This window comes from Lissotriton helveticus, chromosome 1_2 (assembly GCF_964261635.1).
Source record: "Lissotriton helveticus chromosome 1_2, aLisHel1.1, whole genome shotgun sequence".
Taxonomy (NCBI): domain Eukaryota; kingdom Metazoa; phylum Chordata; class Amphibia; order Caudata; family Salamandridae; genus Lissotriton; species Lissotriton helveticus.
The window spans coordinates 258,017,461-258,045,047 of NC_136058.1; positions in this window are offsets into that span (position 1 = coordinate 258,017,461).

A 27,587-nucleotide genomic window follows, 5' to 3' on the forward strand; every position below is an offset into this window, starting at 1 on the left:
CTTATTGTAACTGTTTTACTGTGCCCTGTTTTATTGTGCCTTGATTTATTGTGCCGTTCTTCATTCGTTTCCTTTGTGCCTTTTCTGGTTTTCTGTCTGTTCTTGCCCCTTGTGCGTTCCCCTTTGCCGGCTCTCTCTGAGCCGCTTCCCCGCTGCTCCCTCCCGCCTCCCAGCTGCTCCTCCCTCCCTCCTCCCTTCTTAATTGCGGTCGCTGCGCGTCGAGGGTGAGTGACCTCTGACCTGCCTTTGGTCAGGAGCTCGCTCCCCCACGACCGCAGCACCACCTAGCTGTGCCCGTGTCCCTGACCCCCACCCATGCTGCTGTTCGCGTGTTCAAGGCCCTCCTCCACCCGCAGGCATCCGCCTGCGCCTCATCCCCAGTGTCTAGTGGGCTTCTGGTAAGCGTCTCTAGACTTGTGCATTGTGCCTTATTGTAACTGTTTTACTGTGCCCTGTTTTATTGGGCCTTGATTTATTGTGCCGTTCTTCATTCCTTTCCTTTGTGCCTTTTCTGGTTTTCTGCCTGTTCTTGCCCCTTGTGCGCTCCCCTTTGCCGGCTCTCTCTGAGCCGCTTCCCCGCCGCTGCCTCCCTGCGGCCCCGCCCCCGCCCCCATCGCACCTCCATTCGCGGCTCCCTCCCGCCTCCCAGCTGCTCCTCCCTCCCTACTCCCTTCTTAATGGCGGTCGCTGCGCGTTGAGGGTGAGTGACCTCTGACCTGCCTTTGGTCAGGAGCTCGCTCCCCCACGACCGCAGCACCACCTAGCTGTGCCCGTGTCCCTGAACCCCGCCCACACTGCTGTTCGCGTGTTCGAGGCCCTCCTCCACCGGCAGACCTCCCAGCTGCTCCTCCCTCCCTCCTCCCTTCTTAATTGCGGTCGCTGCGCGTCGAGGGTGAGTGACCTCTGACCTGCCTTTGGTCAGGAGCTCGCTCCCCCACGACCGCAGCACCACCTAGCTGTGCCCGTGTCCCTGACCCCCACCCATGCTGCTGTTCGCGTGTTCAAGGCCCTCCTCCACCCGCAGGCATCCGCCTGCGCCTCATCCCCAGTGTCTAGTGGGCTTCTGGTAAGCGTCTCTAGACTTGTGCATTGTGCCTTATTGTAACTGTTTTACTGTGCCCTGTTTTATTGGGCCTTGATTTATTGTGCCGTTCTTCATTCCTTTCCTTTGTGCCTTTTCTGGTTTTCTGCCTGTTCTTGCCCCTTGTGCGCTCCCCTTTGCCGGCTCTCTTTGAGCCGCTTCGCCGCCGCTGCCTCCCTGCGGCCCCGCCCCCGCCCCCATCGCACCTCCATTCGCGGCTCCCTCCCGCCTCCCAGCTGCTCATCCCTCCCTACTCCCTTCTTAATGGCGGTCGCTGCGCGTCGAGGGTGAGTGACCTCTGACCTGCCTTTGGTCAGGAGCTCGCTCCCCCACGACCGCAGCACCACCTAGCTGTGCCCGTGTCCCTGACCCCCGCCCACACTGCTGTTCGCGTGTTCGAGGCCCTCCTCCACCGGCAGGCATCCGCCTGCACCTCATCCCTGGTGTCTAGTGGGCTTCTGGTAAGCGTCACTAGACTTGTGCATTGTGCCATATTGTAACTGTTTTACTGTGCCCTGAGTTATTGTGCCTTTATTTATTGTGCCGTTTTTCATTCGTTTCCTTTGTGCCTTTTCTGATTTTCTGCCTGTTATTGCCCCTTGTGCGCTCCCCTTTGCCGGCTCTCTCTGAGCCGCTTCCCCGCCGCTGCCTCCCTGCGGCCCCGCCCCCCTCGCGCCCCCATTTGCCTCTTCCTCCTGCCTCCCAGCTGCTACTCCCTCCCTCCTCCCTTCCTAATGGCGGTCGCTGCGCACACACGCAGTGGCAGCGCCGGTGGCGCGCCAGAGGCTAGCCCGTCTGCGCCCATCCAGCCCGTCTGCGCCAGAACCCCTGGACCCCGCGCCCGCCGCAACGACAGACTGCACTACGACTCAAGCACCCTCCACGCACTCAACACCGGACGAGACCACCCCTGCCACAGGCCATGCCGAAGCACACCCAAGGGCCCTTCACCTGCCAGAACTGCAGCTTCACCAGCATCCAGCCCGCCAAACCACCATCCAGAGAACCCAACCACCTCAGATGCATCCTCCTCAACACCCGCTCCGCTCGCAAGTACGCCATCAAACTTTGGGACCTCCTAGATTCTACCGCCCCCGACGTCGCCTTCCTGACGGAGACCTGGCTGAACGCCACCTCAGCGCCAGACATCGCCATGGCCATCCCACAAGGCTACAAGATCTCCCGCAGAGACCGCGTCAAAGGAGTTGGAGGGGGAATCGCCATCGTCCACAAAGACACCCTCAGAGTCTTGACCAACACCGACGACACCCTCACCACTGCCGAACACATGCAGATCCACACCGACCCCAACACGACCCTCAGAGGAACACTCGTCTACAGACCACCCGGACCACGACCATAGTTCAACGACACCATCGCTGACCTCATCAGCACCCACGCCCTCGCCTCCACGGACTACATCCTCCTCGGGGACCTTAACTTCCACCACGAGAACAACAACGATGCTAACTCCACCGCCCTGATCGACAATCTCGACAACCTCGGACTCAAACAGCTCGTGACGACCCCCACCCACGCCGCCGGACACACGCTGGACCCCATCTTCTCCGCAAGCCGACACATCTCCTTCAACCACACCACCGAACCCCACTGGACTGACCACAGATGCGTCCACTTCACCTTCAAGAAACCCACCACACACCACCGCGCCCAACAGTTGCCACGCCGCTGCCAGGGCAAGGTCACAGAGGACAAACTGACAACCACCCTCGCCCTGAGACCACCCGCCGACTCCATCGACCCCGGTGTAGGAAGGTAGATCCCTGACTATGGTTGCCCCCAACTTTTTACCTGGTGTTTTGCTGGTTTTCTGACTTAGTTGACCTGGGACCCTGCTATTCAGGGCCCCAGGCCTACTGCTCTCTCTGTAAAATGGATTCCATGTACCTTAGGTACATATCTAATTGGATACTGAGTCACCTTATCAGTCCCTGTACAGTGTACCTTAGGTACCCAGGGCATAGGTGTACCCAGGGCCTACCAGGGGCTGCAGCATGTATTATGCCACCCCTGCCTGGCCATCCAAATCTGACACAACTGGCTGCACGACAGCTGGGGCAAGGTGGTGTAATCACCCTTTGCTTTAGATATAGTATACCTATATCTAACCCTAAATGGGCACACAGATCTCCTATCAGTCACTCCTATGGCAGGCCTTGACAATCCTGAAGGCAGAGTGCTTGGAATCGTGTGAGATAGTGCTCTGGCATGAGCTGAGCCTGTCTGCGGCTTTCGGGACCCATCCCTTAGCCGTTTCCATGATATCGCATACCATATACTCTTAAGTGCATTATAATCCTCGCGGTTATATGCCAACTCTGGTATCGCTTTATCAAAACATGTCGAGTAAGGTGTCATACGAATTGGAATACTAACCCCTCGCCAATTCTGGCGACGGGGTTAGCATTCCACCCTTCTAGAGGGACACGACATGTATGTAACCTGTAACCCCGGTTAAAGTCAGACAGAGCCTTAGCTCCACAAAATGGATGCTGCCACCGAGACACAAGTCTGCCCTCCTGCTGCTGGGAGTCCTCCCACCCCAGGAGGCAAGGACAAAGGGTTTCCTGCCAGGGGCGGTGCCAGCACCGTCCCAGACAGGATTTTGTGTATCCTAGGTAGGCAGGGCTTTAGAGGAAGGTGACTGCAAGTGGCACCCCGGTGCTCACTGTGCATAGGCCGGCTGGAACCAGTTTCAGGGGCACTCCAGCCCCTGATCTGGGGAAAGCCTGCCAAAGGAGAGGGGTGTAACCAACCCCCTCCTAGTCCCACCCATAGGGCAGGACTTAGTCGCGTGCCAGCCCCCTTTTTCAGGATAAAGGTAGGAACTGGCCCCCTTCCAAATTAGATCATCTTTGAATCCTGAAACTACTTTCCACGAAAGGAACTCAAGACTTCTTCCCAAGATTCTCCCTTGTGACTAAGGAGTAGTCACCCTGCAGCAGCAGGCACCACCCAAGCATCGCGGTTTGTTGCCAGTCTCTCCTCCGGACTGCTCCAGCACGACGAGAACCGGCTTCCCTGGCACCTCTGACCTCAACCTACATCATCAGCCCAGCTGTGATCCGTGGGTGCGACGAGACCTCGAGGGACCGGCCATCTTCAGAACTGCACGACGCTTGTCCAGCACGACCGCTGAGTGACCCTCGACTGAGTGCTTTGGGGTAAGAGAAGCCCCGACCCTGAGCAGCTCCAGCACCGAAGTTCAGCCCCTCTGCATCCACGAGATCTGCGTGGGGCCCTTCTGCTCTTTGCTGCTCACCGCGTTGTCCAGGTCGCTTGCCCGTTGGCTAGTGGCCCTCTCACGACGCTCCACGACAACAACCACTGCTGGTCTGGTTGCTCCAGACTAGCCCTTGCTTCCCTTCTTCAGAGAAGCACCCTGGACCCTTCTGGTCCACCCAAGACGCCATTTTAGGTCCACCGCGTGGGCCTTTTCATTTGCCAAGACTTGTTGCCCCAATCCTGGGTCCAGCGACGTCGACAGCAAGTACCTTCGTGGGACAGCTCGCACCTCCATCCTGGTCGCCGACAACGCCTCCTGGTCCGAGAGACTGCAGAGCCCAGCAGCGCCCACTCACCTGGCTGAGGTGACTTCGTCCGGTGCCATCCTGGTGCCCACTCAAATCACTGGCTAGTGATTCAGAACTTGGTCCCCTCTGCTTACAGGTTTCTTCTTCCCTGATCCAGGCTTGGATCACCACGAACTCCTTCACTGGCCGCCTGCCAGCAACTTCTTTCTTCAGGCTCCTGGATCTTCAACGAGGGTTTCTAACGCAACTTGAACCCTATGCAGCCGAGCCCCTGGGCAAGGTAAACCAAGTACTCCGGTGCTTCAGCATAGTCCAACACTCTAAATGTTCGGATCCACTCTTGTTTTCGACCCACCTAGTCGGGTTCGCCCGAGAACAGTAACTTTGTCTTTGCTAGCATCCATAGACTTTTTCCCGCCTTACGCGTGAGAGTTCCCACTCTGCACACGACGTCCACAGGCCTCCTGCTACTAATCTAAGGGTTTAGTATTGTAGGCCTAGCGTTTCTAGAGTCTATGAGAATAGTTACTTACCTGCTAGTAATTAGCATTCCACTTTTGTAATATATGGTTTTTCGTGCCCCTCGGGCATTTGTGTAAATTGTGCGACTTTCAGTAATTCTTTAAGAGTTTTGTTGTGTGCTTAGCTCCCTGTCTCATAAAAAGCCAGGGTAGTCTTGTTATAAATAAATACACTTTATTTTTGATAACAACTTGTGTGGTGTCCTTTCACTTGGTGTTCAAGGGGTAATGTGATGGTAAAACAGCTGGCTTAACACGCCCTCTAGAGTCTTAGCCTTAGACTGCTCGTATCCATGCTACTAGGATAGCTGTTCTATAAGGTTGACTTACAACCAATCATCAATAAGGGTTGTTTGGACTGATACATAGTGATCACTAGAATAGTGAGCACTGCATATCAGGCCAACTTCTCACACCCGGCACCGCCGCGACCAACCTCAAATAGTGGATCAACGACTGCGCCAACGCCCTCGCCCATCTCAAGATCTCCACAACTAACCACACCAACAAGAAAGCCGCCTGGTTCACCGAAGACCTCCGGACATCCAAGCGCACCTGCCGGAAGCTGGAGAAGAAATGGCTCCACGACCGAACACCAGACAGCCACACAACCCACAAGAACACCACCCGCAGAAACCACCAACTCATCAGGACCACCAAGAGGACCGCCTTCAAGGACCGCCTAGACAACAACGCATACAACACCAAAGAGCTCTTCAGCATCGTGAAAGAACTCTCCAACCCCAGCTCCAACACCAACGACATTCCACCATCACAGGACCTGTGCGACTCCCTGACCACCTTCTTTCACCGCAAGATCACCGACATCCACAACAGCTTCAACTCCGACACCTCCGCACTCACCACCGAGACCACCACCCCCGCGACCTCCACCCGCACCAGCCGCCTGACCACCTGGCCCACCGTCAGCGACAAAGACACCATTAAAAAACCATGAACTCCATCCACTCCGGATCCCCATCCGACTCCTGCCCTCACCACGTTTTCAACAAATCCAGCACAACCATCGCACCCCACCTCCGGAAAGCAATCAACATCTCCTTCGAGACAGCAACCTTCCCAGAAAGATGGAAGCACGCCGAGATCAACGCCCTATTGAAGAAACCCAAGGCGGACCCCAAGGACCTCAAGAACTTCCATCCCATCTCCCTGCTCCCGTTCCCAGCAAAAGTGACAGAGAAGATTGTCCACAAACAGCTAACCCACTACCTCGAAGACAACAACATCCTGGACCCTTCTCAATCCGGTTTTCGCAGCAATCACAGCACCGAGACCGCCCTCATCGCTGCCACCGACGACATCAGGATCCTGATGGACAAGGGAGAAACAGCCGCCCTCATCCTCCTGGACCTATCAGCAGCCTTCGACATGGTCTGCCACCGCACCTTAGCAGCACGCCTCATTGACGCCGGAATCCAAGAGAAGGCCCTGGCCTGGACCACATCCTTCCTCTCCGGCAGAACCCAGAGCGTCCGCCTCCCACCCTTCCGCTCAAAAACCACGAGATCATCTGTTGCATCCCTCAGGGATCCTCCCTCAGCCCGACGCTGTTCAATATCTGCATGGCACCGCTCGCCCATGTCGCACGACAACATAACCTCAACATCATCTCCTACACCAACGACACCCAGCTGATCATCTCCCTCACCGAAGACCCCCACACTGCCAAAGCGAATCTCCACAAAGGAATGAAGGCCGTCGCCGACTGGATGAAGGACAGCAGACTGAAGCTGAACTCAGACAAGATGGAGGTCCTCATCCTGGGACCCACCCCATCAGCCTGGGACGACTCCTGGTGGCCCACATCGCTAGGCACTGCCCCGGAACCCACCGACCACGCACGCATCCTTGGGGTCATTCTCGACTCCGCCCTCTCCATGACCAAGCAAGTCAACGCCGTCTCCGCGTCATGCTTCAACAACCTCCGAATGCTCCGCAAGATCTTCAAATGGATCCCCCCGACACGAGAAAAACTGTCACCCAGGCCCTCGACACCAGCAGACTCGACTACGGGAACGCCCTCTACTCAGGAACAACAGGCCCGATTCACATTGTCTTAAGACAGACTTAAGACAGACTTAAGACAAAATCCTTAAGTCCATCTTAAGTCTGTCTTAAGACAAACTTAAGACAAAATCCTAACTTCTGTGAATACCAAAAGTAGTAAGTTTAGGATTTTGTCTTAAGTTAGTTCTGTGAATCGGCCCCAATAACCAAGCTCCTGAGACGACTACAACAAATTCAGAACGCCTCGGCACGACTGATCCTCGACGTCCCCCGACGCAGCCACATCACACCCCATCTGAGAGGCCTACACTGGCTCCCCGTCAACAAGAGGAACACCTTCAAACTCCTCATTCACGCACACAAAGCGCTACACAACACCGGACCTACATGCCTCAACGACCGACTCAGCTTCCACACCCCCACCCGCAGCCTCCGCTCTGTCAGCCTCGCCCTCGCCTCAGTTCCTCGTATCCGGAAAACCACCGCCGGCGGCAGAGCCTTCTCCTACCTCGCGGCCAAGACCTGGAAAGCTCTCCCTACCAGCCTACGGCAGACCCAGGACCTGCTGGCCTTCAGAAGACTCCTCAAGACCTGGCTCTTCGATCAGTAGCCGCCCCCCCGGCCCTCCAGCACCTTGAGACCCTCACGGGTATGTAGCGCGCTTTAGAAATGCAGTGATTGATTGGTTGATTGATTGATTCACACCCCTACGCTGGCCTGGCGTATGCTGGCCCATCCCACTCTGCTCACGCTTACGGGTGGGGCGTAACAGGCAACCTTTCCGCAAGGACCCCCACTGGCTGGGGTGACATGGTTGCGTCCACTACACTCCATTCACCAGAGGTGTATGTTGCCGTGGATATGGGTGTGTTGTGCATACTGCGGTTTGTTCAGCACTTCGCCGCTACTCTTAGCATTGTGTACTTTCCCAATCATGGTTCTACTGCATCGTTCAGATATTCCGGGTTGCCTTCTCTCCCCACATTTGTCTATTGTGTGGCTGAGGTACCATGCCATAGATTGCTCATGTTCACGGCTTTCCCAGGTTAACATTGGGAATTGTTCTATTGTGTCTGTTGGGTGGGCATGTTGTTGTGCATCTTGGTTGTGGACTTGTGACGTGTGCATTGCCAGAGTTGTGGATTGCATGGTTGTGGGTTTGAAGAGAGTGGGGTGTTAACTGGCGAGTAGCCAAGGGGCCGTGCATTTCCCTTGGTGCCATCCTGGGACGGTTGGTTGCTGTTGGACTGTCGGATGGTGAAGGGATCATACACATTGGCTGTGTATTTGGATGCGACATTGGTAAAGGTCCCACTGTGTTCGGATGTTGCCTGCACATTGTTGTGTGACGTGTGCTTCCTGTTGCACTGATTGTGTGGTGTGTCACCAGCGGGCACAGGTGGGACATGTGTGCAGTGGATTGCCGCCTACACGTGCGTGGATATGGCTATGGTGTATGGTCCTTGCTTGGTCTCCAGCGGTTCCAGCACATTGTGTTGGCCGTACGAGGACTGGGGTGCCAGGATGATGGTGATGTCCAGGACAGGTGTGGGGGTCTTTGTTTGTGGCTGCTGTGAGACTCCTCCGACTCTGGCGGGTGTTGTTTGGGGTGTGCCAGGAGCCGACAGGTGGTGCACAGCCAGCAGCTTGGTGTGGGGTGGGATGTTGGTTGTCCGCTGTGTTGGTGCAGTTGGCCTGTTGGGCGATGACGGCCAGGATGCATAGGATGGTTGTTCCTTTCAGCCTGTAGTGGACAGTGACATTGTAAGATGTTGGGCCTGTGAGGCAGGTGCGCTTCCTGGGGGGGCGCTGTCTTTGTCTACGCTGCCTCTGTGTTGTGTTCCGGGGGGGTGGGTACCAGGTGGATGTTGTGGCCCTCTTGGGTGTCCGTGCTGCATGTTCAGTTGCTCCATGGCATCTGTTGCCCTTCCGATGACGCCCTGGGCAGGGCTCCCTAGTGGAGGGTGTCGTCCGACTTTACACCAGGTCAGAGCAGATGTAAATTTCCTGCTGCTAATGCGCCTTATTGCGTGTTATGTGTTCTTATCGCCGATCTGTCTGGTTATTGTGAATGATGAGGTGTGGTGTTGTCGCAGCTTTTTGCACGGGATCGCCAACTCTGCATCTCATTAGCGATAGTTGCGGGGGTCCTCTGTGGCGATGTTTTTTGCGGCTGCTGCTAATGGTGTGGGCTGTTAGCACCAGCTTGTGAATGGTGGGGTAAATTTATCACGACTTTGGCTGCGCAAAACTGCCATTAATTCGGCGATGGCTCCTTGTGAATATGCCCCCTTCTCTTTAACAACTAAAGTAATGTTAGATAAGCTTTAATTTTCTAAAGTGTACATTTGTAGGACAGTGCTATGAAGCCATCTTTAAAATCTAATAGAGATTATACATAAATGCAACATTAATCAATCAATCTTTTATTTTATTCGATTTGACAAGCAAATCATAAAAGCACATAATTAGCAATTAATTTGATAAAATATGTCACACAATAGAGATACATCTTTTAAGTAGAATACACAAAATCATTAAGAAGATGCTAAATCCAATAAAAACCATGAGAAGAGCAAACAAATCGGTTAAGAAACAAAATGCCAAATCTACCCTAGTGTGCACTTCTTGGCAAATCTATCATAGATGCAAGAGAACCACATTCCCATCCTGCAAGAAAGATAAAGTGCATATGCAAAAAAAACACTATAGCATGCGCTACGAATGAATACACTCATGTATACGTATCGTTTTCGTATTATGAGTGCTCCTCTTATAAAACTGCACCACAAGTATCAAAAGAGTAGAGCAACTGTAAGTGACTAAAACCTTCTCTATAAGAACAAGGGCCGCATGTCCTTGTTAATAGAAGCAAACATTTGCATCTCAACCTTTTGTGTAGTGCACAAAACAAGACAAAGTACAGAGTAGATTGCTTTGCAACATTTTTTTCAAGGGCAGAGCAGAAGGTAGTCATGATACCAGGAAGTGCAGCATGTTCAAGCAAAATCTGGTTAACTAAAATCTATGTTGAGGCTCCAGAAAAAGATATAAGTTGGGTTGCATCTGATTAGTAGAAAAACTAACATTGCACATGCAAAAGGATCTTTGCTGATTTAATTGCTGGTCGTGGTGTGCATGGACACTTGAATAATAGAAATACTTTCATATAAATTTAGCTTGAGGAGGCATATTACAGGGGTCTTTAAAAAACTCTATTACACCCAATTCGCTAAATGCATCTTTCAGATAACCAATCTAAGGGATCCTCTCAGTATTGGCCATGGAAAGACAATCCATAATAATGGAGCTAGAGAAATATAGCTCCGGTGTACGCCAGATTCTCACCCATAATAACAAGGGAGCAAGTCCAATACGATCCGTAATGTACTCAAGGCCCTATGACGAGTGGCAAAAAGATGTTGTGGCACTCCTAGGGACCATCAAAATCTTTCTAATAAAATTGTTTTCCACAATTGCTAAAACCCCACATTCCAGCCCCATAAGTAGCAAATGAGAGGCAGTTAATTTTGTGGAGTGTGGTCATTTCTTTGATAGGCTTATGGCCCAATTTTGCTGCAAAACAAAACTGTGCTTTTGTGGCTCTAGTCGTTTGCTGTGCCCTAAGGGTCAGCAAGGGATTCCATAATAAGTGGGTGTTACAAAGTATCCCTAGATAGAAACATTTTTTAACTTTCTCGATCCGATTACCTTGCCTGTTGAAAGATTTCGACTATGTTGATTGGGGACCACACACCATAAAGTACGACTAGTTATGGTTCACTTTTAAGTTCAAAGAGCAATGGGCAGTGGACAAAATGGCCGCCGGGTAGGAGCTCTCGGTAAGAGCTCCGGTGCTGGGGATCCCATTCTTTGGCTTTTATCCCCGTTAGCGCCGAGCTGCACCCCGCAAAGCCACACAAAAGTAACTGGAATGAGTAACTGGATTTTTGTACCTGCAGGAACGAAGACTGCTGAAGATCCCCGACCTGCCTGGAGGCTGAGACCGACAGGAGAGGACAGAGCCGTTCCCGCCTTCCTCTTCGGACCAGGGGCTCCCCGCTGACCAGCTTGCGGAACACGATGAGGATGCCTGCTAGCTAGAGCCCGCTGTGGATGACTGGTGGACCGAGCGGTGTCAGTGGTTTGCCTTCTGGACATCGCGGGAGCGGACCAGGATCAGGATCGCTGCAGGCGCCTGAAGCATAACGGAGACCCCACTGCGGAACGGTCCTGCCCGCCTGTGATTGCTGCCGAGACCCCCGGTGGCCCGCTCTCACTGGGAGCTGTGCACCTCGCCCCGCCAGCTGAGATCTGGACATCGCATCGAGATCTGGACATCGCAAGTCATAATCTCGCTGCAGGCGCCTTAAGCACAACGGAGACCCCACTTTGGAACGGTCCGAGTAGGCGCCCCGCGGTAGTGGAGACAGAGGAGGTGAGAGGCATGGCGGACTAGCCGAGTTCGTGCGTCCCCACCCACTGGGCTCTACGCCTGACTGCTCACTGCGATCTGAGCCCTGCGCCTCGCAGCGACGCCGGAGGAGACGGACAGTGCAGGTGGCGGGCGGAATCGACCCTGCACTTCATCATCTCTTTTTGCTGTTCTGCAGATCGGGGCACTAGCGGAGAACAGCTCTGGCCAGCCCTCCCCAAGCCTGAGGATTGTCACTCTCTGCCCGGAGTTTCTTCTGCAAGTAGAGCTACTTCCCCCCCCCCCCTCCCTCCCTCCTGCCCGCCCTGCAGCAGAGGAGTCCTGGCGGTCTGGAGGGCTGAGAGGGGCTTGGGCTGAGAGGGGCCGCTGGTTGTTGCACCGGGAGCCCTACAGACCTAGCGGAGGTCACGGGAGGCTGTGGACGCCCCACCCGCCACTCAGGGGTGACACAATTTCTCGCAGCGGACCCACGAGAGCTAAGCACCGCTTAGACGAGGAGTAGAGAAAAGGTACTTGTTTATGTGCTTATGCCGACATTCATTATCAAAAACCCATTGTTTAAAATGGCGGGGGTCCAAGATTCAAAAGCTAAGGCAATAAATCACCTCCCGTGGCCACGAGGCTCCTCAAGATAAGGCTCCCTCGAGCATGAAAGTGAAACTGCCCTCCCGGCTCACAAAGCAACCACAATAAACAGAGGACTAATGTTTCTTCCCCCTCTATGTGGTGGCCATTTTGACCAGTCTCTTCCTCTCGGGCCGCCATCTTGGACTAGTCAGTATCGCTGGGCTATTAACTAATTCACTTTATAAACTGACACTAAGAACTTACCACTTTAGACTAAGCCCAACTACTTTACTCTGACACACACCTATCTGTGTCTTGTAACCGACTGTTTGCATGTGTATTCTGCTGTTTATTTCTATATTTTTATATTTTATCTATAGATTTATATTTTATCAGAACTATTCCTCCAATTGTACTCTGCACTACTCTACACAATTCGGCAACCTGCACCCATTTCTCACTTCTATCCCCGGTAATTCACCGACTGCTACCTCATATAGTGTAGGTTTATATTTTATCAAAACTGCTCCTCCAACTATACTCTGCACTACCTTGCACAATGCTGCAACCTGCACCCATTGGTGGTCTATAGTTTCTCAGAACTATTCCTCCAATTGTACTCTGCACTACCACTTTACACAATTCTGCAACCGCACTGCATTACCTGTATTCACCTGTATTCACTTTACCTATCCTTCATGTAATGCATCGACTGCACATATGCCTGTCGTCTCACTAGTGTATTTTCTGCCCGCTAGTGCCATCGCTGATCCTGATAACCTGTTGTGTTTGCATGTGCATCTTGCTCCGGCATATCACTAGTGTTCACCAACCCCTGCGCTATACTGCCACCATACCAACATGGAGCTCAGCGGAAAACACACATATAAAATAAACTACCCTCCCGTGCTCACCAAAAAAGCTACTAAACGCTTTAAACACGACTTCCTTAGGTCCCACCCAGAAACACCCTTTGCCGACACCTACTTCTCATCGGTCAATGGACCCTTGAACACCGACATCATTTTCCACACCACACGCAGAGCGCAATGGAAAAAAGTGTTCCTCACCCTATTCACCGTCTCCACCTCCAGGAAATCCGCACATGGCCTAACACTCTCCATCACATCGTCCCAACTCCTCCCAGGCAGAACCACCATCACTATATACAACAACGGGATTGTCTTAATTCAAGCGACAGACAGGAACCTGGAACTACTTGACAACATGTTCCCCTCTCTCAAAGAGCACCTTTCCAATCCTCGGACTTACACGCATATCACCCCCTGTCCTACCTCTCCTAACGTCACAGCTCCCACCCTTAACTCTCCTAACCCAGTTCAGCAGCAAGAAGACACGCACCTCACCTTCACACCCTGCTCCACAATCAATCACCTGCCCGTCTCAGCTACCCCTCCCCGCCCCTCATACACAGACATAGACCTGGTCCCTCCACACACCACTCGCTTTCCCAGCCCCCCTACTAACCTTCGTACCTCCGCTCATCCTCCTGTCTCCCCCCCCACACTTTGCACTCCGGTACCTTCCCCCGCACATTTTCTCTCAGAGCACCCCTCCTCCCCCAATGGCACCCCACACAACATGACTCTCTCTCCGACTTCCGCCCCCCCACACTTAGCACTCCCGCCACGCCTAGCCTGCATCCCTCCTTCAACCTCCCACCCCCCTCGCTCACTCCTCAATATTCCACCTCCTCCCCCACAACAGCCAGCCTTCACATCGCCCCCTTATTCCCTTCCCCCCCTAGCACGGATGCGCTTCCTAATAACACCTATCCTCTCGCTAACGCCCCCAACACCCACATCAGCTCCGCCTCTCCACCCGGACTGCCCCCTGTCAACGTATTCGCCGGTTCAGCGCCAGTACCCTCCCCCAACACCGCGCCCATCATCACCTTGGACATTATTATGTCCACCCTCCTCCAATTGAAAGAAGAATTTCACTCCATTAAAGAGTTGCTCTTCACACACCCCATCAGACACCCCCCCCCATCACCACCCTTACCACACCTAACACCACGTCCCCCTCACCTCCTACTCGCCCTACCACACAACACTCCACACACCGGACCTCTATCCCCCCTCGCAATACCAACAATCGCAATAACAACTGCAATCTCATTACTACCAAGCGCAATACTCCTCCTTCTTCTACACCTAACAACACTTCCTCCACACCTCCTACTCGCCTCATCACACATCTTTCCCCACATTGGACTTCTACCCCCTCTTGCAATACCACCAATCGCCCCAGACGCACCACCAACACCATCTCTGACCTTGACGTACACACCCTTCTCCACTCTTACGACCCGGCACCCCAAAAGCCACTAGCTACCAACAACATGTCCATCCCAACGATTATATCTAACCACCTCAGGCACCAAAAGGATAACAACAGAGGCGCTGTCCCCAACAACCTCACTAATGTACCCCTCGTTTTGGAATCATCCTCCACCCTTTGCACCCCTAGCCTTAAATGCATACTTCTCAACTGCAGATCGGCCCAAAGACATTCCACGGAGGTCGCCGACCCCATCATGTCCCTGGAACTGGACCTAGCCATTCTTACTGAAACATGGCTGTCTGATTCCTCTACACCTATACTGGATATCCTAGTCCCTCCCAACTACTGTATCATTAGACTTGACAGGGACAAAAAGATAGGCGGTGGAATTGCCTGCATCTACAGAAGCAACCTCTCAGTCTCCAAAGTGGCCGTCTCCTCTCTTACTTCCTGTGAATACCTCTGCCTTGATATCATCAGCGAAAGCAAACCGGTATGCTCACTACACATTATATACCACCCACCTGGGGACAATCTCTCCTTCGTCCAACAACTCATGGATACAATTACAGCCAACTCAGGACGGCAGCACACCCAAATTTTCCTTGGCGACTACAATCTCCACTGGAATGACAGCAGTGACACAGTGGTAAACAGCCTCAAAAGCTTTCTCAACGCACTTGATCTCAACCAAATATGCAACAGCCCAACCCATAAGAGAGGTTCTACCCTTGACCTTATCATCTCCAAAGAGGGCGCTATTCAACTGGAGTCAATCCAACCTTGTGACTGGTCAGATCACCATATTGTCTCCTTCCTCATCAAGGAAAAAACCAGACTTAACTCAGTTCCACCCCCTAAGCACAAAGTGTGGAAAAGAGACTTGAAGAAACTCAACCCAAACTCCCTACCACCTAACAGCTGCAATCGGCTACTTCCCCCTCCCGGCGATACAGACGTTCAACTTCTGACTGACTACTATCTCAATACTATGTCCACAATAATCGATGAGGTGGCGCCCATGCAACTGAAAAGAGTCTCGTCCAAGAAGACTTCCAACCCATGGTATGACGGAAGCCTCAATGAGGATAGACGGGCGATGCGAATGGCAGAGCGCACCTGGAGGTCAGCCCCTTCTGCAGTGCACCTAAAAAGTCTAAAGAAACAGAGAAACGCCTACTTCAGGAAAATAAAACGCTCAAAAAGAGACTTCTTCAGCCTCCAGCTCGCCCAAGCTAAAAACCGTCCAAGAAAACTGTTTGAGTTAGTCAGAACACAATCCAAAGAGCATCCCCAGACAATCAGCTCTATGGACGTTACTCCTTCCGGCGAAGACTTCTCTGCCTTCTTTATCCAAAAAACTGAGAGAATAAGAAGCGATCTCCTCAATGACGCTATCCTGTACTCCAACCCCCGACACACAGCAGTGCCTCATCCAAAGAACAATGCTACTTGGTCATCCTTTGACACTTACTCCGTAGAAGAAATTGGCAGACTGCTCAGCGCCTTGAAACCTTCCAATCACCTCTCTGACCCCCTTCCTGCTAACGCTGTAAAAGACTTTTCCCCTTGGCTTCTCCCACTCTGGTCTAAGATTATCAATAGCTCTCTTCAACAAGGATCCATCCCCAACGCCCTCAAAGTAGGGCAAGTCACACCGCTACTAAAAAAAACAACAGCAGACCCCACTGATCTAAACAATTACCGCCCTATTACAAACATTCCCACTCTCGCTAAACTGTTGGAAAAATGCGTACAACTACAACTGACTAAACACATAGATAAGTTTGATCTCCTAAACGCTCATCAGTCAGGCTTCCGAGTAGGGCACAGTACCGAAACTGCCATGACTCACATAGTGGACGATGCCCTCCAAATCCTAGACCAAAACGATACCTGTCTCCTCATCCTTCTGGATCTCTCCTCAGCATTCGATACAGTTAAACATGAGAACTTACTCGAACTGTTAAACACAAGAATGGGCATATCTGGGACTGTTCTAAAGTGGTTCACCTCATTTCTACACAACCGGACACAAAGAATCAAAAGCAACAACCTGCTGTCCTCTCCGGTACCTGTATCGCTAGGCGTCCCTCAAGGATCCTCCCTCTCCCCAACACTGTTCAACCTAGTTATGGAACCTCTCACTACGTTGCTACAGGCTTCTAATGTGCACTTTCACATGTATGCCGACGACACTCAACTTTATCTCAAAATACAATCTCGCAAGGACATCATGCTGCTGAACACCACGATCAGAAACACCCAATCCTGGCTTGCTGAGAATCACCTCAAACTCAATGCTCTGAAGACCGAGTTCCTCCTGATCTCACCTCCCGCTAAAATATCCACGGCTCAAACATGGCTTAAGCAATTAACGGCTCTAAATGTACAGCCCATCGTAGTAGACTCAGCAAAATCTTTAGGCATAACACTTGACACCAATCTCAACATGCAGCAGCACATCAGCAAGGCAACCAAAGGAGCGAACTTCCAAATCAATACCCTGAGAAAACTTAAACCCTTCCTTCCTGCCAAAGACTTCCAAACTGCAGTACAATCTATAGTCATCCCGCACATAGAATACGGTAGCACCGCCCTCTGCGGGCTCCCCCTAACTACAACGGCATCCCTAAGAGCGTCCCTTAACGCCGCAGCGAGACTCGTCACAGGCTCAAAAAAACACTCGCATATCTCCCCGGACTTTAAATCACTGAACTGGCTACCTTTTGAAGCCAGAATTCAACTGAAAATCGCATGCATGACACACAAGGCTGTGCATCTGAATTCACCCGCCTACCTCACTCAAAAGTTGACAATTTCGGGTGGCTCCCGAACTACTAGGAGCACAAACAATCTTTTGCTGAAACCTCGAAGATTTCGGAAGGAAAAAACGTATAAACGCTCCTTTTCAGGAATGGCACCCAGGATCTGGAACTCACTCCCTCCTGAAACAAGGCTCATCTCCTCCATCACAATCTTTAAGAAAGAAGTTAAAGCGATCCTCATGGCAAAAAACACATGACCTATTACTCCGTATCACTCATGAATCTGCTCTGTAAGTCCTGCCCGACCTTGGCCTATTGTACCCCGTATTATCGAATTACGTAATTGTATACGCTCACTCTTTGTATTGTGTTATAATGTTTGATGCACCTGGTTGATTATGTATACTGTTATATTGTTGACGCACCTGGTTGACTTTGCACACTTTACCCTCTCCACCTCAACGATCCTTACTTCCCTTCTACTGTCGCACCTGTGGGACTATACATCCTGCACACACCCACCTCAACTTGGCCCACCTTTAAACTCTAAATACTCTAAACACGCTTAAGCAAGTATATGCTCCTTGTTATTGCACTTTATGCTATTGACGCAATTGTTTGTCTATACTCAGTGTACCTACACTACCACACCTGTGACCTACCTCATGTCCTTTGACCTACCTATGTAACTAGCACCTTGTACCTAACTACCTCATATATTACTTTGTATATACGCTTCTTTACTTTGTATTTTTACTTTGTATTTTTACTTGTAAAGCGCTCTGATATCTGCAAAGATCTTGTTTGCGCTGTATAAAACTCTCAAAATAATAAATAAATAAAATAAAGAAGATATAAAGTGTTCTTAAGCATTTATGGATCTCTCAAGGCTCATAGCTGTCCTTGAAAGAATCTTATCTGATTTATCAGGAACGGGCGAGTCGCGGGACCAGAAGGAAGCGGTGTTGAAAACTCTTGATTGAAATAAGCTTATTATTCTAATGAGAAAGACTGGTCCCCAGTGAAGCAAGATCGTTTTGGGGAACTGAACTTAACAAAATCAATGACCCCCGACGAAGGGTCCTGCTTTGTCGACCCGAAATGCATTTGGTATTCTTGAAAAGCTGCGAACAACATTGACTATTGCACCATAAGATGTTGATTATGTCTGCATATGATGTCCAATTTGAACGATGAACTGAATCCAGAACTTTGAATGGATTACAAATTTTGAATGGAATAAAATTGAACTTTGTGAAGAAACCTGAGAGTTTCATGATATATTGAGCGCAAATTTCTGGTGGGCAGGTGACCCTCCCCACATCACGTCTTGCAAGAAGGACAGCATCATCGGCATAAAGTAATGTGGTAACAAAGTTTTGGCAGAGTTTTGTTACCATCTAGACCGTTTTTCAATAGATGGGCCTCTAAGTCATTTCTATAAATGAGAAATAGAAAGGGGATCAGTATACAGCCCTGGCAGACCCCCATCATCGAGGCAATTGAATCTGTTCTCTCACCATCATTGTCGTAGCGTATTTTCACCATAACACATTTAGTTGAAACTCAGTTGGTCACAGGTCCTCCGATCTTCATATAATTCTTGCACTGCCAATGATCAGCCTTTAAAGTGAGAGCACATGAATCGTAGGACCATTGATTGATACTCTGTTCCTCAACTTTAAGTGCAGGTTGATACAAATGGGGTTAGTTTATCACTTAGACACTAAAAGCTTTGTATATTATAAATCCTGTGAATAATACAATCTTCCTTTGTAATCTGTTCTTAAGTCTTCCACCATCCATGGAAGATCCTGCAAGGCCAGAGAGACCCGATATATTACTCTTGCCTTCAGATGCAGCCAAGCCACTGGATTTTCAATTCTTAGGGTTGTCCTTCTTGCGCAGGCACTCAAAGACTATAAAGCCATTATCCAACCGTGAATTGAGGAGGAACACGTAGTATGGTAGCCCTTGTTGCTAGAAGCAACTGTTACAAAGGTCTTTAATGTGCAGATGCTTATAGTTCCATCAAAACTCCCACGCTACTGCCTTTAGTGTAGTAGTGCAAAGTGCACATTGCAGCAGTCAGAATTTAGGGCCCTGGACATTGGTCATTTTTAATTAAATACAATTTCTGCATTTGATAGATGTAACATGTTGACTCTAACTGTAGGTATATAAGGATAGAAACTGCATCCACCAATTTTGAGTACAAACTCAAATCCCTGCATAGTGTTTGAAGTTAACAACTTCCAACAGTGAGGGTGAGAAGGGAAGGGTGACACAAGATATTCAGCCTTGATTTAATGAGAATTATTTGTAAATAAATGGGAGTTTGCCGTTCTGCCTCTATTCCTCATTATAGCCCTTAATTCTGTGAAGCTATATCAAAGGCAGTCTTACAAACAACAATCACAATAACATCCATCCGCAATATCAAATAAATCAGCCTAGTCATATGTTGCAATGAATTATGATTTGTGCAACCACTAATTGAAGATTGTCAAAGCTGCTGTACAGTATGTGTTGCCCACTCCCCATCAGTAATCTAGGCTCCCTCTACTAAGGTGAGCAGCAAAACCCGCAAAGCTGCATTGTAAACACCCACCAATAAGATTTCTGTCTTCAGCTTCTGCCTTGAACAACTGAAATTCACAAATATCAGAACCACGTGTGCTCTGAGTGCCCAATGTCCAATGAATATCAGATTTTTAGAAAATCGTCTGAATAGGTGGAAAAAATCGATAAAAACAATTTCAGTGTAATTCTCTGTTTGCAATGAAAACACATAATTATATTTTCAGTTCATGATGGCCATGATTTACAAATCTTCTGATCTGATGTGGAAGATATTTAGTGGCAGATTTACAAGCCCCTTGTGCCTCTTTTACACCGCCGTTGCGTCACTCTTGTGACGCAGCGGCGGCACAAATCCAGCGCCATGGTGTGGGGTACTTACAACGTGATGCATCTGGGATATGCGTCACATTGTAAAGCCCTGCGCCACATGAAGGCGTTCCTGCGCAGGTGGGGGCGTTCCGGTGCAGGAACGCCTCCTAAAAGTGGCTGAGTGAAATCTACAAGATTTCACTCAGTCAATGTTAGGGCCATGCTGCGTCAAAACCCTGTGTCTGCTTGAAGCAGGCGTAAGGATTGACGCAGCATGTTCGAGATAGGGCACCCCCGAGCCTTGCTAGAGCTGTGTTGCGCTTGCGACGCAACTCCAGCAATGCGCCACATTTCCGCCGGGGATGCGTCACGCATCTGCCCATCCGAGCGCCACGAAGTGCCGCATTGTCAATGGGGAGCATCAGTGGTGGCACACCGGTGGGAAAATGCGTCGCAACTCTTTTGGCGCATCTCTGCTGATTAGCAGGGATGCTCCAGAAGTAGTAAATCTGCCCCTTAAAGTATACAAAGTAACCAAAATGGCTCCAAACTCCACTAGCCTTCTTAGTGACTTATCATCTTTACAAAATCTGCCTTCCAAAACCAGCCTTGCAAAATGGAAGCTAAAAAATACCTGTCCCAGAAGGTCAAATATGGACTATAAATCTGAAGAATCAGGTGACCAGCTAGTAATGGACACATCTTTAGAGGTCACCGGAAGTGACCCATGTGACGAAAGCTGAGTGTGGGGTACTCGGCATTTCGTCTCATGCTTCAACCCCAAAGTCCTGATGGCTTTCACTTGGATCTCAAGGGTTAGGTCAAATTTTACCCAAACCCATATATTTTCCAGAATGGCAAGCCTGTCACAAGTAGAAGACAGCAGACCCGTTGTGTCTACACTAAGATTCAAACACCACCAAACGTTGAGACAGCTGTTAACATGAACACTTCTGCTACTGTAAAATGACCTTTTCAACTTAAATGAAGATAGATAATTGGTGCTGCTAGTAGGGCGGGGGCACATGAGAGCAGGATCAACAGAAAAAGACAATCTCTGAACCCCTTGAGGAGAAAAACAGTGGTAAAGCAATAATTAAGGTTAGTTTCAGACTAGAACATTTCCCATTAATTAAAACTGCTGCACTTGTCTCCAGTAATATTTTCCACATAGAATGCTCTTTCATACATATCCCTATGGAAATATTTGAGTCCTGATAATAACCTAAAGGGGCCAATTCACAGAACTAACTTAAGACAAAATCCTAAACTTACTACTTTTGGTATTCACAGAAGTTAGGATTTTGTCTTAAGTCTGTCTTAAGACAAACTTAAGACAGACTTAAGACAAACTTAAGACAAAATCCTAACTTCTGTGAATACCAAAAGTTGTAAGTTTAGTATTTTGTCTTAAGTTCGTTCTGTGAATCAGGCCCATTGTCTCTATTTGCTTTCATGAACATGAAGAAATAGAGGACAATCCCAGTGCATTCATTGCGCAGATTGCCCCATCTGATTAGAAAACGCGTCACATAGCCTTTTTGCACCACTTCCAAAACCCAAAGGTCCATTGCAGGTACTGGCTAACAATGCAAAATAGGGTTATAACCCCACCACATATACCACCTAAGGTAATAGCACATATAAACAGTTGGGTGGGTTTTAAAAGTATATCTGTAAATTATATTCCAATATATGTTGTGCAATTGTTTTATGTTATAATGCAGTAAACATACCCATTCACTAATTTCTCAGCTGGAAGTGGAAGACCTGTTGCTCCTTTTGCCTTTATATTAAAGGTACAACTTACTGATAAGGCCCAAAGATGCCAAAATACTAAAGCTGTATTACAAATAGGGAGCACTGTCCCTCTCTTGGTGTCACATCACACCTTTGCGCATTTTTGCTGGGTGCACGGGGCGCAAACCTAGACAGTGTGAACTATTATAATTAGGGCTCCCGGTTTTATGGCATTTATTTTTTTGCCATTTCTGTCTGTATTTATCCATATTTATTTTTTGCTAATTTTATCTGTATTTATCCATATTTATTTTGGGTTTTGTGCTGAAGCTGAAATTAACATATTTCCACATTTATTTAACTGATAAATATGCACTCATGCTTTAATGTCTGCCAGATTTCAGTGCTGTGAAGACACGCAGAAGATACATCAGTGCACTTATATGAAAATATGAACATGAAAATATGCACATTTCAGTATCAAACGACTGCATATTTACTGTTGCCTCTTTACTAAAATTCCTTTCTTTTTTAACTCCCTTATTTATCAATCCACACAGTGGCAGACAGTATTTAGAATTACTCAAAAAGCAAAATGAATGTTTTCTGTCTGTATTTATCAGTAAAAAATCAGTAAAAACGGAAAACAGGGAGCCTTAATTATAATCAATGCGCTGTGCCAGATGGAAATGTAAACTAATTTCTGCCATTTGTATAGGCGGATTGGCCTTTTTAGGGCTCGGACTCCTTCCCCTGAAAGGGGAGGAGTTAGAGAACTAATGTTAAAGGAGAAAAAAAAGAAGAAGAGGGCCTTGGAGAGAGAAATTCCAGACATTCCTTAGCGTTTTCTGTCATCTGGTCAGTGATTCGTCTTCCTTGTGTTATCTTTTTAATAGGCTTGAAGTGATAGGGTAAATGTAGTTTTGTTCCGCCATTTTGAGGCATATTTCGTGCGTGCTCGCGCAAAGAAGTACATTAATTATAATTAGGAGCTGTCAGGGTGCCTCCGTTAGTGAATACAGATGGCCGGGCGCGTTCACCATTCAGCCTTACTGTTCGGCTATGCGGTCACTAGATGGCGCTGTGGCGAACAAGCTCGAAGTTGCTGTTCGAGGAAGTGAAGGCGACGTGGATGTGTGAGCGAGAGCGGACGGCTGCTTCACTTGCTCACCAGGTACGTCCCGCTTATACCGTCTCATACAGAGCTGCGAACTGCATCTCCTCGTGCTGCATATTACCGGCCGGAGGACTGCTCGCCTAAACGCCACCACCACCACGCGCATAGATTGAGGACATCATTGCCTTATTACGGTTTCTCCAACGGCCCCCCATGTTCACACACTTAAAACGTCCGCTTTTTAATACCTGTCGTCTTATTCTGTCTAACGTATATGCGATTCACCGCGTTTTTATTCACGTTATGCTCACCGGCCCACCCTTCGACAAGCTAAGCGCCGCATGCAACCCTTATTCATTAATATTGACGCACAAAAAACGCCCGCTTTTCAAATCGTTGCAGTCTTATTTTGTTTTCCGTATATGTGATTCACAATGCTTTTACTCATGATTTGCTTACCGGCCCTCCCTTTCACACGCTGAGCGCCCGCATGCAATCTTTATTCGTTGATACCGACTGCCCTCGCTGGGACTTAGCCATGTGTGTTTCTCTTTTGTTGTTTTTATTTTCCCTGTATATGACTCATTACGCCTAATCTTAATATATGCTTACCGGCCATGTTGTTCGGTTCAGCGCTTGCCATTTTTTTCCATATCCAATGATTTCACCAACATAGAGAAGTACTTAATTCTCTGACCAGGCTCTTTGGATCCCATGCTAAGCCAGTCACATCAGGTTCACAATGCGCCCTACTCCACTGCGCCTTTCTTCATGCATATACAAACGAGGTCCGACTACACGGGTCGTTTTTCTTAAACAATAAAGGACAGTGTAGATTTCCATTTCTACCTAAAAGGGGTTTTTTAATTTACGGTGGCCGATATAGAAGCAGGGCACTTTGCCTCCTCCAGTAGGCTGCACCTTCAGACTCACACTTCGAATATGAACCATTGTTTCTCAGGCCATTGCTCGCTCTCATTTCTATTTTTCATAACTGTGCTCAACTACTGAGCAGAGGTTTAAATTCAAAGCCCTATGCATTGCTCATACAGACGAAGTCCGACTATACGGGTCACTTTTCTTAACAATTAGGACTGCGTTTATTTTACCAACAGGGGGGGGGGGGGTTTAATTCACGGTGGCTGGCAGTAGTACGACAATCCGTCACTTCAAGTAGGCCGCACCTACAAACTAATTTTTCCATTATGAACCTTGGTATATTTAGGCTATTGCTCGCTCTCATTCCTAGACTTGTAACATGCATTTGTGTTCGCTGCAAGATAATGCTTGTTAGTATATGTATACAGGCTTGTACTTCTGCATTACACAGCCATAACCTTAATTTTACCATTTCTATCCTTATCTATGTAAAACGCTCTGCTGCACATTTGGACATTGTATGCACTATATTAAACAGCAAAAGTATATAAACATAAAAAGTGGCAAAGTATCTTATAATGAACTATTTTTTAGACGACCATCATTTTAAGTACCTAATTTGTGTTCGCTATGTCTGCATACATTCACCCACTCTACGAACAGACCCTATTCATATCCATTCAGGAGCCCTGAATAATACTCCGATTACCAAAAGCAACTTTAGCCTAATGAATTGCACAGCAAACCTTAATGATTTAAACCAACAAATTAATAGGATTTAGAATAAATCTAGACAGAGTGTATCCTTTGCGCCCAGCTTTGGTCAATCTCCAAGTGCCACACAGCAGGACAAAAGCAAACAGTACTCATGTGCTAATTACAATTCAGCTTTAGTTTGGTTTCACATGCTACATTCTCTTATGCATCCAACTAGAAAAATAACTCAATCAAATCTGACATAGCTATCCAAAATTTTGTGAGCTCCGCACCCGCCATGCAAATACAAGGAGAGCATACAAAAGGAGCTTTACTATTTCATCTGCCCTTGGGGTTCAGACCCCTGTAAAACATACATGGACCACCAGCTGCTTGGAGGCATCTGAGATGTCAGGACACAAGAAATGTGCACACACACACAACCCCACAAAGTGTTCAGCTCACTAACGAACTGGTGGCGCACAGCTCGTTAAAGCAACATTTCTGTTCCCTTATGTCCGTTTCACTGTAGGGCTGAATATTTATAAAAACATGCATTCTTTAACGTAGGTCTCTGCATCGCCTCGATGCTGTGCAGTGACAAGTACAAGTTCATACTCATGAATGTGTGGTTTATATCTGATAAGGATCATTGCATAAATTTATAAATAGAATCCCAACAGTTTTAATGCTGGTTACAAGGGAGGGCATCTCGGGTGCCTGGCGCTGGTTGGACAGCGCTGCACAAAATACCGGAGTGGTGTAAGCATGGTGCACGGGTCAGGGAGCGTGACTGACGCCTCGTCAGGGGTAGAAAGCGCTATATAAGTGCAATCTAAACACAATGTCATGTCCGCATCTTTTCAATAGGCCATCGGATAATGGAGGGAGGCGCTTCGAACCCAACCTCGAGGCTCCTCGCGTGCGCCCACGAATGGCCAAATAATACATTGGAGAACATGGCTTCCGTGGTCGTGGTTTCACAAACAGCTGACGGAGAGCACAGAATGAACACTACACCGCTTTTGTTGTTTGAAAACAGTTTCTCATCCTGCCACACGGCGGCAGTAGGATTCCTTGGTTAGGAAATTAAGCACAACTACACTTGAAAGCAGGGGTGCGGTACAACTGGGGCAGGCAGAATTGCATAGTTCCTCGCATGAACTAGGAGCAACACCATATGCAGCGGAGACGAGTGCACACGTTACATACAAACACACATAGGTGAGGTATTGCACAGGCAGCAGCAATTCAACTGACACACACCTACAGCTACCGCAGAGGCCCAGCAGCGCAAGTCGCACTCTCGCATACTGAACAGGTACGACGCAGTCTGCATCAGTGCAAGCTTCGCACACAACAGGTACAGGACAGGCTGCATCAGTGCAAGCTTCGCACACAACAGGTACAGTGCTGTCTGATCAGTGCAAGCTTCACATACCACAGGCACAGAGCAGACTGCATCAGTGCAAGCTTCGCACACAACAGGTACAGTGCTGTCTGCATCAGTGCAAGCTTCGCACACAACAGGTACAGTGCTGTCTGCATCAGTGCAATGTTCGCACACAACAGGTACAGCAGAGTCTGCATCAGTGCAAGCTTCACACACAACAGGTACAGTGCTGTCTGCATCAGTGCAAGCTTCACACACAACAGGTACAGTGCTATCTGCATCAGTGCAAGCTTCACATACCACAGGCACAGAGCAGACTGCATCAGTGCAAGCTTCACACACAACAGGTACAGTGCTGTCTGCATCAGTGCAAGCTTCACACACAACAGGTACAGTCTGTCTGCATCAGTGCAAGCTTTGCACACAACAGGTACAGTGCTGTCTGCATCAGTGCAAGGTTGGCACACAACAGGTACAGCAGAGTCTGCATCAGTACAAGCTTCACATACCACAGGCACAGAGCAGACTGCATCAGTGCAAGGTTCGCACACAACAGGTACAGTGCAGTCTGCATCAGTGCAAGCTTCGCACACAACAGGTACAGCAGAGTCTGCATCAGTGCATGCTTCACACCCAACAGGTACAGGACAGGCTGCATCAGAGCAAGATTCACATACCACAGGTACAGAGCAGACTGCATCAGTGCAAGCTTCAGATACTACAGGTACAGTAGAGGCTGAATCAGTGCAAGCTTCAGGCACAAGTACAGCACAGGGTGCATCAGTGCAAGCGTCACACAGAACAGGTACAGAACAGAATGCATCACTGCAAGCATCACTCACACAGGTATGGGGCAGTCTACATCAGTGCAAGCTTCACACACAACAGGTACAGAGCAGTATCCATCACTGCAAGCTTCACACACAACAGGTACAGGACAGGCTGCATCAGTGCAAGCTTCACACACAACAGGTACAGGACAGGCTGCATCAGAGCAAGCTTTGCACACAACAGGTACAGTGCTGTCTGCATCAGTGCCAGCTTCGCACACAACAGGTACAGAGCAGACTGCATCAGTGCAAGCTTCACACACAACAGGTACAGGACAGCCTGCATCAGCTTCACACACCACAGGTACAGAGCAGAATGCATTGGTGCAAGCTTCTCACACAACAGGTACCGAGCAGACTGCATCACTGCAAGCATCTCACACACAGGTTTAGGGCAGTTTGCATCACTGCAAGCATCACTCACACAGGTATGGGGCAGTCTACATCAGCAAGTGGTGCAAGCTTCTCACACTCACAAGAACGACATCACAGGCAGCAGCAGTGCAAGCTTCTTACACTCACAAGGAGACCACAGGCAGCAGAGGTGCAAGCTTCCCTTACACACTCACAGCAGGTACTGTGCCAAGGCAGCAGCAGCAACAGAGCAAGAGTCCCTTACAAAGAACAGGCACAGCACAGAGATGCACAATGCAATCTTCTCATACTCACAGGCAGCAGCTGTGCAAGCTTCTTACACTCACAAGGAGACCACAGGCAGCTGAGGTGCAAGCTTCTCACACTCACAAGAAGGACATCACAGGCAGTAACGGTGCAATATT